Genomic DNA, 16701 nt, shown 5'->3' with positions numbered 1-16701 from the left:
TATAGCAACTCCATGTTATTGTTATGGAAAAAGAAATTTACTGCTTATTAACAAAAAATTTGCTGTTGAGTAGCTACATGGTATATACAAGGAAATGTTTGCCATACCAGAAGAGGGAGGAATCTTACATTCTAATGCTTCTTTTTTCTCAAAGAAGCAGATAATGCTTAGTAGATAGTACTGATGAAATCTGCAGTTGATCAGTCTTTGTGCTACTGCCATGTAGCAGCTAACTTGGAACTATTAAAACTTTTTACGAAAAGCCACGTTCATTGTGTCCTCTGTAATTTTACAACTAGAGTAAAATATTTACTACAGTGCTGTTTTAACCTTTTCCTTTGCAAATATGGAGTTATGGCAAGAAGTACAGATCTTTAAGGAATAAGGACCAAACAACTTTAAAGAAAAAATACGTCATTTTAATTTATTGAAAATTCAATATACAATACAGCAATTTTTCTGAGATTTAACTGTAGGACATGATTGTTGCTGGTGTTTAGCAAAAGACTCTAGTTTACACTTACCACTAATAAAATGCCTTACTGAATAAAAACGATACCAAACAAAATAAATTCAAATATTTTCTTAAAAAATCATTTTAAAGTTAGTTCCATTCAGTCTAATGGCTAACACAATAACAGCAGATATACTAGTTTAATATAATTGGCTGTTTTTATACAGCACGTATCTTTCAGTCAACAAGTATATTATTAAATGATAGTGAACACTCAATATAACCATGTGTAGAGAACTAGGAGATAAAATTCTAAGATTTACAACCCCATCTTTTTCTTAAATTGAAGTATAGTTGATTTACAATGTTGAGTTAATTTCTGCTCTACAGCAAAGTGATTCAGTTATACATAAATATGTATTCTTTTTCATAGTCTTTTCCAATATGTTTTATCACAGGGTGTTGAATATAGTTCCCTGTGCTATACAGTAGGACCTCATTGTTTATCCATCCTGTATATAATAGTTTGCATCTGCTAACCCCAACCTCCCAATCCATCTCTCCTCTCCCCACCCCCACTGCCTTGGCAAACACAGGTCTGTTCTCTATGTCTGTGAGTCTGTTTCTGTTTCGTAGGTAGGTTCATTTGTGTCATATTTTAGATTCCATATATAAGTGATATCATATGGTATTTTTCTTTCTCTTTCTGACTTCTTCACTTAGTATGATAACCTCCAGTTCCATCCATGTTGCTGCAAATGGCATTATTTCATTCTTTTTTATGGCTGAGTAGTATTGCATTGTATTATATGTACCACATCTTCTTTATCCATTCATCTCTAGGTGGACATTTAGGTGGTTTCCATGTCTTGGCTATTGTGAATAGTGCTGCTATGACCATAGGGGTGCATGTATCTTTTTGAATTATAGTTTTGTCTGGATATATGCCCAGGAGTGGGATTGCTGGATCATATGGTAATTCTATTTTTAGTTTCTTGAGGAACCTCCATACTGTTCTTCATAGTGGCTGCACAAATTTACATTTCCACCAACAGTGTAAGAGGGTTCCCTCTTCTCCACACCCTCTCCAGCATTTGCTATTTGTAGACTTTTTAATAATGGCTATTCTGACTGGTGTGAGGCAGTATCTCATTGTAGTTTTGATTTGCATATCTCTGATAATTAGCCATGTTGAGACTTTTTTCATTTGCCTGTTGGCCATCTGTATGTCTTCTTTGGAGAAATGTATATTTAGGTCTTCTGCCCATTTTTCGATTGGGTACAAGCCCATCTTTTATAGCTACCCCAACAGTCTAATTCTAAAGAGGATAAAGCCAATGACTTTCCTCACATGAGCTCATGGCTGAAGTTGCTTTGCTATCAAAATCTATATTTTTGATCTGTTATGAGCATTGAGACAAAACTTCAAATATTTCCCCCAAAAGAAGCATGATGCACCTTGTGATTGCCTATTCACCAACAGCAAGCACTACATTCAAAACCATTTCATCCCAGGAATTAAATTAGGTCATCCACATTCATTGGCATTTCCTCCAGTGTAGTATGGTAGAAAGGCTCAGTGTCACAAAGAATCTTCTTCTTTTCTTCAATGTTTAAGGCCACAGCCTTCCTCCCAAATTGACTCCCACTGCCAATTCTGAACAAAAGAAAAATTATTAATCAGAATATCACTTATCAAGCACTACATAAAGTACTAATGATATGAGCTACTTGTTAACCATCAGTGGCTGTTTATTTGCCAAGATTATACTTAGAGGACTTCTAATTGGAGTACTAGATCCTAGTCACAATATCTAGAGAAAAAAAAAGATATCTTTTGTGGTTAGCTCAAAAAGATTCTTCTGGTTGCAAGATCAGATTCTATCAGGTGGCTTGAGTGTTATTACTTACAGAGCAGATGACAGTATTGTGTTTGGGGTAGTGAAATTAAAGCCCCTACCTAAGTGGGCCAAGAGCAGGTGTCAGCCTGGGACAAACATAAATACCAGGGACGAAACAAAAGGAACAGCTGTGTAATCCATTTTGACACAATTTTGGAACTCTAAACTGAAAATATAAACTCTGGAATGTTAACTATTGTTTAGGACTATGCCGTCCAATGCAATAGCCACTAGCTACATGTGGCTATTTAAACTAAAATGAAAATTTAGCTCCTCAGTTGCATTAATCATATTTCAGTAGCCGCACATGGCCTGTCACTACTGTGTTGGGCAGTGCAGATATAAAACATTTCCCTCACTACAGAAAGTTCTATTGGACAGATTTGATCCAGGACTTAAAACTTTTTCCATTGTGGGGGAAACCTCTAAAAATTTATTATGGTAACCCATATTTATCATTGCTTTCTGCTCAGGTCACCTCATACACTGTAGCAGATGCCTGAGATATGTTTACCACCATAGCTTTCTACTAAAACAGATGATAGAACCAATCAAAAATGTTTTGGCTGGAGCAACTTAAAATACCAAATAACCAGTACAAGAGGAAAACAAATATGAGAATACTGACTTGCTCTTTAACCAAACAACATGCTATTTCACTTATGAATCTATGTCCTAAATCAGGCCAGTGCCATGTCTGAGCATCACCTCATTATCTATTCTTACCAACTACTATATTTTTTGACAAGTTATTTTTATATTAGTAGCAAGACATAATTCAATTTATTTAGTGATAAAGCTACTGTAACTAAGCCAGGGTCAATATAAATTGCCACCAGAAGATGCTGAGAAACATCTTAATTACAGAGGAATCACCAAGAAAGCACAAGACATGAGCAACATGACTTAAAAAAAAAAAAAAAAGACTCGTGTAAGTTAAGACAACCAGATCTAACAGCATTATTGATTTTCCCTTTGAATATCTACTCTGTAGGGTCCAAAATCTGGGCTACATTTCACACTGTTTTCCCACTGTGTTCTGTTTAACCACGAATATTTCCAAGTACAATTTAAATACGACTTACGTGTTACTACATTTCCTGATTCAAGGTTGTCTGGCTGACAAAATCATACTTGAAAAGCAACACATGAATTTATTTTTCCAGAATAAAAGCAAGTAATTCAATGAAGATGACAAATACTCAACTGAAAATATAGTTTTCATAAGTAGTGGGCAAGTCATAGTTTATAACCATAGACATTAGTTGTACATAAAAATCATGAGCCTGAGATATGATAATATCTGTTCAAATTCTGATTCAAAAAGCAACTTCTATACAATCTTTCAGGGCACAAAATAGTAGCGAACTGCATATATATCACACAGCTCACTGGAGTATGGTCTTTATTCCCCCACGTAGCTTGAGCTGACAAAGATGATGAAAAATCTTCCCCTTGAAACGATCTTTTAGTAGGTAAATATTGTAATTAAATTAAATGCCAGTAAGTCAGTAGTAATCAAAATGCGTTTGGTCCCTTATCTGAATTCCCTCTTGGTAATGTCTCTTTCTTTCTGTCACCACCTGTAAAATATTAATAAGCCTTAACTCTCAGGAGTCATTTGTTGAGTCAGGGTTTAAATTGGTACATGTGTATGAGACCATGCATCCCTGGCTGCTACAGCACCATGGCTAACAGGGCTTGAAAGGAAACAGACTTATTTTGAGCAGGGGGCAAAGACAATGCGGCACTTCACAGCTACATTGTAACTAGATCCTGCTTCAGTTTTTAAGGAAATAATTAGAAATTAACAGTGTCTTAAGTAGCAATACTAGGCAAGAATAGCTCTTGCCACATCAGAACTGAAATTCCTGGCATGCGTTTTCTCAGAGCCAGTCTACCCTTTGTCTGTGTTCTGAAAAAGAACAGCCTGTTTACTGGCCGGTCTCTCATATGTCACAAAGAGCATACAATTCCTTCCCTACAGTATTTCAGAGAGGAAAATGTTAATTCAGATCAGAGTCAGAATAAAAAGCCATTTGACTTCTCTATCCCTACCATTGGAAGGAACCAGTTAGAGAAATTCATTCTATTAATTCTGCCTAAATTCTGTACCAAATCTTAGAACAAAATACCCTGGAGTTACCTGCAGTTTTTCTACTATCTGGTATGGTTGTTTTTTTCCTTGCGTTTACTCTGTCAGTTTTATTACAAGCACTAAGACACTACAGATACTAGTTACTGCAATTTTAGCACAGAGATTAAATAAGTTAAAAAAATAATCCTGGCTATAATTTTTATGTATATCAATTAGAAAAACATTACCCTCTTTCAAAATTATTATAAGATATTCACCTTTTCAGAGGTCAGCTCTTCTTTCTTCACCAGAATTTGAAATGGATTTCTCAGGAACTTTTTGAGGTCTTCAGCATATCAATTGGCACTAAGGCAGAAAGCAACACAACCTTAAAAAAGAGACAATGACTATGTTGACATATCAATTATAACAGTTTTCATAATAATACTTAGAGAAATAATGTTTGAGACCAAGCGTCCCTGTCTTACTACAGAACTGAGCTAGACAGAGATTGTAGGACACAATTGCTTTCGGCAGAGGAAAGGACAATATAGCACTTTACAGCTATATTGTAACAATGAACCCAACCTGCCAGCTGCAGAAAAATCACGTGCACACCTGAGTCCTTGTGTTTGATTTCTGGTAAATCTCGTGGATTTGACCTTTAATCCTTTGGCTCAACATTTTTACTGGCTTCATCCAAAATAAGCATCTTGATCCATTTTGGAAAGCGAAAAAAAAAGCCTTACTTAAGAGTGGGTTGTGCATAGAGACTTCCTTCCAGAGACTACAGTACAGAAGGAGAGGGGGGAAGAATAAGTTTATGTGAAGAAACCTGACAAACTACCTCAGCCAGGTGAGGTAGAATGAGATGAAATAGAATGAGATAGAATAGATAGAATAGAATGAGATGAAAATGTTACTTTACCTCTGTGGTCTTCCTCCCCAACACCCATAACTACAGTCTTATCTTGAGAAAAACATCAGACAAATTCCAACACAAGTGCATCCTACTAAATATCTGACCAGTGCTTCTCAAAATGGTGAAGGTCAGGCTTCCCTGGTGGCACAGTGGTTAAGAATCCACCTGCTAATGCAGGGACATGGGTTCGAGCCCTGGTCCAGGAAGATCCCACATACCGCAGAGCAACTAAGCCCGTGCATCACAACTACTGAGTCTGCACTCTAAAGCCCGCGAGCCACAACTACTGAGCCCGTGTGCCACAACTACTGAAGCCCACATGCCTAGAGCCCATGTTCCACAACAAGAGAAGCCACCACAATGAGAAGTCCATACACCGCAACAAAGAGTAGCCCCTGCTCGCCACAACTAGAGAAAGCCCACACGTAGCAATGAAGACCCAATGCAGCCAAAAATAAATAAATAAAATAAATAAATTTTTAAAAAATGGTGAAGGTCATCAAAAAAAAGGAAATATTTGAATAACTGTTACAGCCAAGAAGAGCTTAAGGAGGCATGACAATTAAATGTCACGTGGTATCCTGATTGGGATCCTGGAATAGAAAAAGAACATTAGGCGAAAACTAAGGAAACCTGAATAAATTCTGGACTTTAGTTCATAATAATGTGTCAGTGTTGGTTCATTAATTTTAACAAATGTGCCATACTAATGTAAGCTGTTAACACTATAGGAAGCTGGGAACTCTCTTCTCAATCTTCCTATAAATCTAAAACTGTTCTAAAAAATAAAGCGTATTAAAGAAAAGTATTAGTATCACCTCTAGATATTCATGCATGGCAACTGGCTTAAACGATTAGGATAATTATTTTCCCTCCCATAACCCAAATATCACGGGTTAAAATATGCCCTAGGAAAAATATGGCAATACTTACAATGATATATTCTATTTAACATATCAAATGGTCTCCCTGGAGTACCAGGACATCATGTGCTCCCTCCTCCACAAGCCTGAAGTTTTTGCATTTTATTTTGAACACTGGTTCCACACAATGCAGGCATGACAAGTTGCTCCAACATAGTAGTATCCAAGTGCCAGAACTACCTTTTGGATCTAAAAGTCAAAAGCTTAAATTATTACGTTACACAAATAAAGGCTCCATCAAATGACTTTCAAAGCACATGGCTAAATGCTAAACTGTTCATATTTAGTTTAAAATTCTGGTCTGCGAACAGCTTTTATGCAGCACAATACAGAATCACTTCCAAGCTTACAATGCAGACAAATTAAACTGCTTCAAGATAAAATCCCTTTAAGCAACTCATTTAAAAAAATTTTTTTATTGGGGTGTAGTTGATTTATAATGTTGTGTTAGTTTTAGGTGTACAGCAAAGTGGATCTGTTATACATATACATATATGCACTCTTTTTAAGATTCTTTTCCCATATAGGCCATTACAGAGTACTGAGTAGAGTTCCCTGTGTTATATATAAGCATCTCATCTTTAATTAAATTTTTGTGCCTTTTCAAACTTGGGATCCTTAGTTTCCTAGAGATACCAGCTAGATAATTAAAGAACCAAACAATTAAAGAACAAACAGTTCCTACATTTTTCTTTTACATGTAAGTAGTGAAATAAGCTCTACATTTACAGCTCCAAGGCAAATTGTTCTGATATGTATTCCTTGATTATCATTCACTTTAAAAATAAATATCTTTCCAATAGGAAACTTATATAGCCCTGATCTTAATAAAGCCTAAAGCTTTGCTAAGAAAAGCTTTATTTCATAGCTAACACAGCAGTAAGCTTTCAAAACAGACAGCAGGCAACAGATGTATCACAAATGACAAAGATTCCCAACTAATTACAGATACTGCATTTTTCATGTTGCAAAATTGCATTTAAACTTAACAACAATAACACAAAGTGCATGTATCCTGAAAGAAAGAAAGCTTTAGTTTCTCAGTCTACTGAGTACAGCCCTGCAAACCATAAATGCAAGCCTAGTTTAATTTGAAACAAAACCAAAAACTCTATGCATGCATGGACAATAGTTTTTAAAAAGGTTCTTTATACTAAGTCATAAGCTGTTCTTCACTTTTGTAAAACCTGAAGCATCTGGGAATTTATGTCCCCCTGGGGGAAGCCCTACATCAGTGACTGAAGGTGGATATACCAGCTTGCTGGCTCCCTAGTGAGGACAAGGGGGATATTCACCAAAGAAACTGGCCTACATGCTCAGTGACTGACACCATCCTCTACTGTTGTGTTTCAGTATCAAGTAGAGCTCTCTATTGTGGATGCATCATGAATACTAAAAAACACTTCATCATCTCATCTTATTAAAGTCATGAAAGACTAAAAATGAGGACTTGTTCCAGAATGAGGCAGATCAAAGAGACATGACAACTAAATTCAACATGTGATCCTGGATTAGACTATAGACCACTAAAAAAGCAGCTTTTCTTTTCTTTTTTTTTTTTTGTCCCACCCCAAACCAGTTTTTCTTTTGGTAAAATGTACATTTGTTGGACAACTGGCTAAATCTTAATAAGTCTGCTGATTAGATAATAATATTGCATCAAAATTAATTTCTTGATTTTGATAACTGTACTATGATGTAAGAGAATGCTATTTTATACATAGTTTTTAATGCATGTCAATCTGTCTCCTCATTTGGCATAGCACTTTTCCTTTTTCGCTACCATTTCTTCCTTCATTAAGAGAGGTATCAGTTTCCAAACACTGGGATGAATGTTTATAATGGAGCCTCTACACCGTTTGTTTTTGGTGTGTTATCACAAGTCTGTTAATCAATGTTCCAAAGTTCTATGGGAAATGTGGGTTCAACACTGTACCTTCAAACCACTGAAGGATTTGCAAATGATATTTTATCATTTTCTAGTATAGTATATAACCTGGCTTTAAACTCTCTTATTTCACACTTCCGGTAAGTTTTAACACCATGTTTTCTATCAAGTTGATATGTAGCTGTTATCATCTACTATTTTAAGACCACCATGTCTACTCGTCACTGTGTAGATCATTATGAGGGCTAAGATTTATGTAATATAAAAATAGGAGTACTGTGTCAATGGAGAACTGAAACTAAACTGTCACCCAGTTGAAACCAGACTATCAAACCAAACTGTCAACTAGTTATTTTATCTTTTATGGCAAAATTGCCTTATGACCACTTGGTTATGCAGCAAAAATGTCTACAGCAAAGATGCTTATGGCAAAAATACCAGACACATACCACAGATGTTTGAACCTTGTAAATATGAAAAACTACTAAATTGTAAAATTTGGGGTAACTTCTATGATATATGAGTTATATCTCAATTAAAACCATTTTTTTGTTTTGTTTTTGTTTTGTTGTTTTTTTAGAGAAATAGGAATGCCACTTAGTAGGTTAAAGCATTTGACCAGATGATGGTGTTTCTGACCTAAGTGTGTGGTGGTATTGGGCAGAATGAATTAATTAGATTAAAAAACATGTAGGCAATAGAATAGCACTTGGTGATTACTCAGATGTGGGTGGAACAAAATGAGGGGAGGGAGAGGGAGAGATGTTCAAGGACTCCCAAATTTCTGACATTAACTTTGTGGGCAATGATGTTATAATCTACTGAATTATGACAGTCTGCAGGGAAAAGCAGGATTAGCACAGGATTGTGAGTTAAATTTCAAATATATTGAGTTTGGGGTATCTGTAGCACACCAAGTGGAGATGTTGAGTAGGCAGTTGAACAACATGTGATGTTCAGAAGAAATCTGAGTTAGAGACAGAATATGGGGGTTTTCAACAAAGCTATAGGAGTAGATGAGATCCAGAAGATCCCACTTCCAACATAAAGTGTTGAGGAGTTCCAACATCTAAGGGTCTGGTAATCTAGCAAGAGACTGAGAAAGAGAGGAGAGAGTAAAAGGAAAACTAGACTTACTTAAAAGAGAAGAGCCAAGAGAAGAATTTATTCTAAAAGAAGGGTGTGACCTAAGAATGGTTGGCAACCTTTTTCTGAAAAGGGCCAGATAGATTAAAAATATATTTGGCTCACAGGCCATATAAAAACATGCTGAAGCTGGATTTGGTTCACATGCTGTAGTTTGCCCAAACACTGGATTAGGGTGTTAAATGTTGCTAAGAGGTCAAGAATCCATTGGCTTTAGGGACAAGAAACTTATTGGTAACCTTAGCAGGAATAGTTTCAGGAGAGGGGTGAGGACAGAAGAACAACAGGTTGAGAAGAGAATGGGAAGTAAAGAAATAGAAACCTCAGGGTAGACAGTTCTTAAAAAACTGATTAAAAATGGGAAAAGAAAGAGAGTGTTAGGTGCGAGGAAAAACAGGGACTTACTCCCTGAAGAAGAGACTACGGAATATTTAAATACTGGTGGGAAGGATTTAGTAAAGAGGGAGTGGTTAACCATCCAGGTGATAGAAGTGATAACTGATGGTAGAGATCCCTGAGATGGTGAGAGGGGAAGGATTCAGAGCACAGGCAAAGGGACTAGACTTCGATGGAAGTTGGATGGCTGCAGATGAAGGTGGGTGGGCAGCTTTGCTGGCAGGAAGCTCAGAAGCTTGGGTATTCTATTTTCTCAGTAACATTGAGACCATTTGCTGAAAATGGCTTATTAGGGATGTCACAGGCTTGAAAAAAGTGAAGAGGATTTGAAACAGCAGTTGCATAAAAAGGAAGAATGAGGGGGCTAGAGAAGCACAATGGGCCTGCTGTGCAGTGTGAAAACCCAGGTGAAGTTGACTACCATGAATTTATTTTAGTACCAAGTCTTTCAAGTGTGCAAGTTTCTCCAGCTCTTCTGGGAGGCTTGCTGCAGGCAGAAGAATACAGACAGTTGGATTCATCTATGGTTGAAGTTTTCCCTGTTGGATAACAGCTAGTAATAATTGGTAGCATTTATAAACCTTGGGGATGACAGAGTAGGTTTTCGTTAGTTATGATTTTAGAGATAAAGTCTCAGATATGTTAAGTGACTTGTTTACGATCACGTGGGTAATAGTGAGTAGTTGCTAAGATTAGACCTTCAGTTTTCATAATTCCACATTCTCTTCAAGGTGGTGGCAAAGTTTTGTAGTATTTTTGGAGAAAAACTGGGAAAAGTTCCCAAGAGGAATTTTAGAGAATGGTTTGTAAGTGAACTATGTTAACACTGTAAATGCTAAGGAAATAAAACAATATACAAAGAAATATAAAACTCCTACGAAGCTTGACATTTGGTTTTTAAAATATACTAAGTCTACTTCACCATAAACAGCTGACCATAAACCTACTTTCTGGCTTTATCCCTCACCCTGTAGTCATTATCTTTCCCTTGGGGCTTGTTAATGTTTCTTCCTGTTTATAACACAATGACAATGAAAACCATATAAAATTATACATGGGGAGCAATTACTGAGACTAACATATAAATATTTTATTATATTAGCCTGGCTTACAGATATTGATTTGGTAAAATTGGTATATTTTGGTCTAAGGTATCTGTTTTAACTATTATTGAACAGTACATTTCTTTTCACTGAAATTCACAATATTCATAACATTCTTAATTACCTGGCTTTTTTCAACTTAAAATTAAAATATTTAGGGAGGTGGAGTCAAGATGGCGGTGTGGGAAGCCGTGAAGTTAGCGTCTCCCCACAACTAGGGTGCCTGCCGGCCGCTGGTGGCGGACTCTGATGCCCAAGGAGATGGGAGGAACCCCAAAGTGAACCAGTAGGAGGTAGGGGGACTGAGCGGGGAGGAGAAGTGGAGGCAAGACAGGAACGGCGCCCCTGAGGCTGGGGAGATCAGGAGAGGCAGGTGGGAGGGGCCCTCTGGGAGGAGCGGGAGAGGAGTGGAGAGTGATTGCCCCACCCACTCAGGCACGGGGAGCCTGCTGAGTTCCCAAGCTGGTGGGTCCTGGGGGTATAGGACGGGGTGGGGGGGGGGGGGGTGGAGATCAGGAGAGGCAGGCGGGAGGGGCCCTCTGGAAGGAGCAGGAGAGGAGTGGAGAGTGATTGCCCCACCCACTCAGGCACGGGGAACCTGCTGAGCTCCCAGGCCGGTCCCCTGCCCTCCAAGGGCACCCCCCACCCCAGCCTGCCGCATTGGTCCTCTGGGCATAGGAGGGAGGCCCGGGGGCCCCCCCAGGGAGGGGCCCTCCCAGACCAGAAGAGCAGGAGAGGAGAGGAGGATGTTTGCCCCACCCACTGGAGCCCAGGAAGCCTGCCCCCCCCCCCCGCCCGCTTCTTTCCCCTCCTCAACACATTAAAAGGATCATACACCATGATCAAGTGGGATTTATCCCAGGGATGCAAAGATTCTTCAATATATGCAAATCAATCAATGTGATACACCACATTAACAAATTAAGGAATAAAAACCACATGATCATCTCAATAGATGCAGAAAAAGCTTTTGAAAAAATTCAACACCCAGTTATTATAAAAACTCTTCAGAAAATGGGCATAGAGGGGATCTACCTCAACATAATAAAGGCCATATATGACAAACCTACAGCAAGCATCATACTCAATGGTGAAAAACTAAAAGCATTTCGACTAAGATCAGGAAAAAGACAAGGATGTCCACTCTCACCACTCTTTTTCAACATAGCTTTGGAAGTCCTAGCCACAGCAATCAGAGAAGAAAAAGAAATAAAAGGAATACAAATTGGAAAAGAAGAAGTAAAACTGTCACTGTTTGCCTATGACATGATAATATACATAGAAAATCCTAAAGAGGCCACCAGAAAACTACTCGAACTAATCAATGAATTTGGTAAGGCTGCAGGATACAAAATTAATGCACAGAAATCTCTGGCATTCCTATATACCAACAATGAAAAATCAGAAAGAGAAATTAAGGAAACACTCCCATTTACCACTGCAACAAAAAGAATAAAATACCTAGGAATAAACCTGCCTAAGGAGGCAAAAGACTTGTACTCAGAAAACTATACAACACTGATGAAAGAAATCAAAGATGACATAAACAGATGGAGAAATATACCATGTTTCTGGATTGGAAGTATCAATGTTTTGAAAATGACTATACTACCTAAAGCAATCTACAGATTCAATACAGTCCCTATCAAACTACCAATGGCATTCTTCACAAAATTAGAACAAAAAATTTTACAATTTGTATGGAAACACAAAAGACCCTGAATAGACAAAGCAATCTTGAGAAAGAAAAACGGAGTTGGAGGAATTAGGCTCCCTGACTTGCAACTATACCACAAAGCTACACTAATCAAGACAGTATGGTACTGGGACAAAAACAGAAATATAGCTCGATGGTACAGGATAGAATGCCCAGAGATAAACCCATGCACATTTGGGCACCTAATTTAACAAAGGAGGCAAGAATATACAATGGAGAAAAGATAGCCTCTTCAATAAGTGGTGCTGGGAAAACTGGACAGCTACATGTAAAAGAATGAAATTAGAACACTACCTAACACCATACACAAAAATAAACTCCAAATGGATTAAAGACCCAAATGTAAGACCAGACACTATAATACTCTTAGAGGAAAACAGGAAAAACACTCTTTGACATAAACCACAGCAAGATCTTTTTTGACCCACCTCCTAGAGTAATGGAAATAAAAAAAAAAATAAACAAATGGGACTTAATGAAACTTAAAAGCTTTTGCACAGCAAAGGAAACCATAAACAAGACAAAAAGACAACCCTCAGAATGGGAGAAAACATTTGCAAATGAAACAACAAAGGATTAATCTCCAAAATATACAAACAGCTCATGGAGCTCAATATTAAAAACAAACAAACAATCCAGTTAAAAAATGGGTGGAAGACCTAAATAGACATTTCACCAAGGAAGACATACAGATGGCCAAGAGGCACATGAAAAGATGCTCAACATCACTAATTATTAGAGAAATGCATATCAAAACTAAAATGAGGTATCACCTCACTCATGCCAGTCAGAATGGCCATTAACAAAAAATCTAGAAACAATAAATGCTGGAAGGGGTGTGGTGAAAAGGGAACCCTCTTGCACTGTTGGTGGGAATGTAAACTGATACAACCACTATGGAAAACAGTATGGAGGTTACTTAAAAAACTAAAAATAGAACTACCATATGACTCAGCAATCCTACTACTGGGCATATACCCTGAGAAAACCATAATTCAGAAAGAGATATGTACCACAACGTTCATTGCAGCACTAGTTACAATAGCCAGGACATGGAACAAACCTAAATGTCCATCGACAGATGAATGGGTAAAGAAGATGTGGCGCATATATACCATGGAATATTACTCAGCCATAAAAAGAAATGAAATTGAGTTATTGGTAGTGAGGTGGATGGACCTAGAGTCTGTCATACAGAGTGAAGTTAAGTCGGAAAGAGAAAAACAAATACTGTATGCTAAAGCATATATATGAAATTTAAAAAAAATGGTACTGATGAACCTAGTTGCAGGGCAGGAATAAAGAGGAAGACATAGAAAATGGACTTGAGGACGTGGGGTGGGAGGGTGAAGCTGGGGTGAAGTGAGAGTAGCATCTACATATATACACTACCGAATGTAAAATAGTTGGCTGGTGGGAAGCAGCTGCATAGCACAGGGAGATTGGCTTGATGCTTTGCATGACCTAGAAGGGTAGGATAGGGAGTATGGGAGGGAGGCTCAAGAGGGAGGGGATAGGGGGACATGTGTGTGCATATGGCTGATTCCCTTTGTTGTGCAACAGAAACTAACACAGTATTGTGAAGCAGTTATACTCCAATAAAAATCTATTAAAAATATAGTTAATTATTTAATGATTTATGCCAAAAATTCACATTTACTAAAAGTCAAAGTATAATGGCTAATCATAGTTAAAATTAACTAATTTCAGTGTCCCAGGCACTTGACAAGAATTTAATACAACAATCCTATGACGTGGATACAATTATTATCATTTCTATTTTAAAGAGGAAATGGAGGCCCAGAAAGATTACATAACTTGCCTACTGCCATCAAAGTGGCAAAGCTACGCTTTGAACCCAGGTGTGTCTCATTCCAGAGTACACTTCATTGCCTTAATCACTACCTTGACAGTTTAATACAGTTTCTTCCCCCAAATATAAAGTAAACGCCACAGCAGAGAACCTGAATATAAAACAACTCTCCAGCCCCTCTGAAAGATAAATTTGCTTTTGTTAAGTAGATTCATTCCAAAAATTATAAGAGCTTCCCAGGAAATCTTTCTTTGAATTGCACACCTGAGAGGGACAACAGAACTGAAATTGGCTTTTTTTTTTTTTTGCGGTAGGCGGGCCTCTCACTGTTGTGGCCTCTCCCGTTGCGGAGCACAGGCTCCGGACGCGCAGGCACAGCAGCCATGGTTCACGGGCCCAGCCGCTCCGCGGCATGTGGGATCTTCCCGGACAGGGGCACGAACCCGTGTCCCCTGCATCGGCAGGCGGACTCTCAACCACTGCGCCACTAGGGAAGCCCTGAAATTGGGTTTTAAAGTGTCCTGGCCCCATTACTTACTGGTTGCATAACCTTGGATTAGACCTTTTGGGTTTCATCGGAACATGGATTATAACACTCCCCATACAGGGAGTGCTATGAAAGGACACTGTAAATGGTTAGGAGGTGTATAAATGGTATTCTTGCCTAGGATTGCCAGATAAAAAACAGGACGCACAGTTAAATTTCAGACAAATAAAAAATAATGTTTTATATTTTAATTTTATTTGATATCAGAGACATATTTTTACTAAAAAAAATTGTGTTGTTTTTCTGAAATTTAAATTTTAGCTAGCATTCTGTATTTTTATTGCTAAATCTGGCAACCCTATTCTTGCCCGCATAGGTAGGGGAGCACGGAGGATGGCAGGCCCAGCTCCCTTCCCCCCACCCCCACCCCTAAGTGGAGAAAACGAAGGCAAAGGGCGGGCTGAAGAGTGAACCTAGGGAGGGGAAAGAAAGGGAAGGCCTGGGTGTAGGAGGACTCCTTCTCAGGGGTGGGACTGAAAGCAGAATCCCCTGACAAGCAGATTCTACCGAGCCTCCGGTACCTCCGCAACTCTTTCACAGCTCAGGCCGGCCAACACCCCACGCCCCCATCCCTGGGCAGAAACACAGCCGTCCTACCACCCACCGTTGCCTCGGCAGCGGCAGCGGCAGCGGCAGCAGCAGCAGCAGCGGGCTCTGGAATGACTGCCACTGGTTCCTCTCAGTCGCCAGCAGCAGCATCGACACCACAGAGGCCGCCGCCATGTTCCTGGAGCCCGGACGCTTGTTGAAGTGCGGCTGCGTCTCAGATGTCACCCAAATCGTCCCTCCATACCGCATAGAAGTCTCTTGTCCTCCTCTGGTCTCCATCCAGTCCGAACCAAGAAATAGCCAATCCGAGCGAGGCATTCGGGAGGGGGCGTCACCACTAAAACCAATCAAAGAACAGAGCAGAGCTGCAGTAGCGGCGATTGGCCAATGAGGCTGCGTGCCCGCGGGGGTGTGGTCCCTGTTTCCTCCGCCCCTTGGGCTGGGATCCAACTGGGGTAGGGGCATGCTGTGTTTAGCCTGCTTAGGTTGCCTGCGTGTGCCATGGATGTTTCCTTCTGTGGGGTTCTTTTCCTCTCATGGATTCCAGGGCGAAGAGCCCTTCATGACCTTTAATCTTCAGAGTTTTTTGAGGGGAAGAAGAAAGGGGAGCTGTCCTAAGATATAAAAGGGTGTGGGGTAAGAAGAATACAAAATTTTATAATGTTTTCAAAAATGTGAAAACATGTATTTTTTAAAAATCCTCCTCTTAATCGTCTCATAATTGAAATTACAGAATTTTAAGATAGACTTAATTTTTTTCTATAATGCTATTTTTAAAAATTGAGATATAATTGACATAGCGTTGTGTAAGTTTAAGCTGTACAACCTGTTGATTTGATACCTTTATATATTGCAATATGATTACCGCCATAGGATTAGCTAACAATCCTTTCACATCACATAATTATAATTTCTTTCTTTGTTTATTTATTTTTGGCTGCATTGGGTCTTCGTTGCTGTGCGCGGGCTTTCTCTAGTTGTGGTGAGCAGGGGATACTCTTCGTTGTGGTGCGCGGGCTTCTCATTGCGGTGGCTTCTCTTGTTGCAGAGCATGGGCCCTAGGCGCGTGCGCTTCAGTAATTGTGGCGCATGGGCTTAGTTGCTCCGCGGCATGTGGGATCTCGAACCCGTGTCCCCTGCATTGGCAGGCGGATTCTTAACCACTGCACCACCAGGGAAATCCCTATAATTTCTTTTTTGATGAGAACATTTAAGATCTACTCTCCTAGCAACTTTAAAGTACATGATACAGTATTGTTGACTAT

The 16701-nt window shown here is 39.0% G+C and overlaps 1 long non-coding RNA gene and 2 other non-coding genes across 4 annotated transcripts; all 3 read right to left on the bottom strand.

The window, feature by feature from the left end:
• Positions 1-397: 397 nt before the first annotated feature.
• On the bottom strand, positions 398-15772 carry LOC137224958 (uncharacterized). Of its 2 annotated transcripts, none has more exons than XR_010943606.1 (4): positions 15492-15772; positions 6288-6466; positions 4711-4820; positions 398-2111 (listed from the first exon to the last, which is right to left on the bottom strand). It is a non-coding gene; the product is annotated as an uncharacterized lncRNA (long non-coding RNA). The 2 variants fall into 2 exon arrangements; XR_010943607.1 differs by having other exon boundaries at positions 4711-4798; positions 15492-15771.
• Positions 4006-4137, bottom strand: LOC137225606 (small nucleolar RNA SNORA63). The gene has a single exon (XR_010943919.1). It is a non-coding gene; the product is annotated as a small nucleolar RNA SNORA63 (small nucleolar RNA).
• LOC137225637 (small nucleolar RNA SNORA81) lies at positions 4460-4630 on the bottom strand. The gene has a single exon (XR_010943946.1). It is a non-coding gene; the product is annotated as a small nucleolar RNA SNORA81 (small nucleolar RNA).
• Positions 15773-16701: the final 929 nt, after the last annotated feature.

The sequence above is a fragment of the Pseudorca crassidens genome, chromosome 5, assembly GCF_039906515.1.
Source record: "Pseudorca crassidens isolate mPseCra1 chromosome 5, mPseCra1.hap1, whole genome shotgun sequence".
NCBI lineage: Eukaryota > Metazoa > Chordata > Mammalia > Artiodactyla > Delphinidae > Pseudorca > Pseudorca crassidens.
This window is presented reverse-complemented; position numbering and strand designations above follow the sequence as displayed.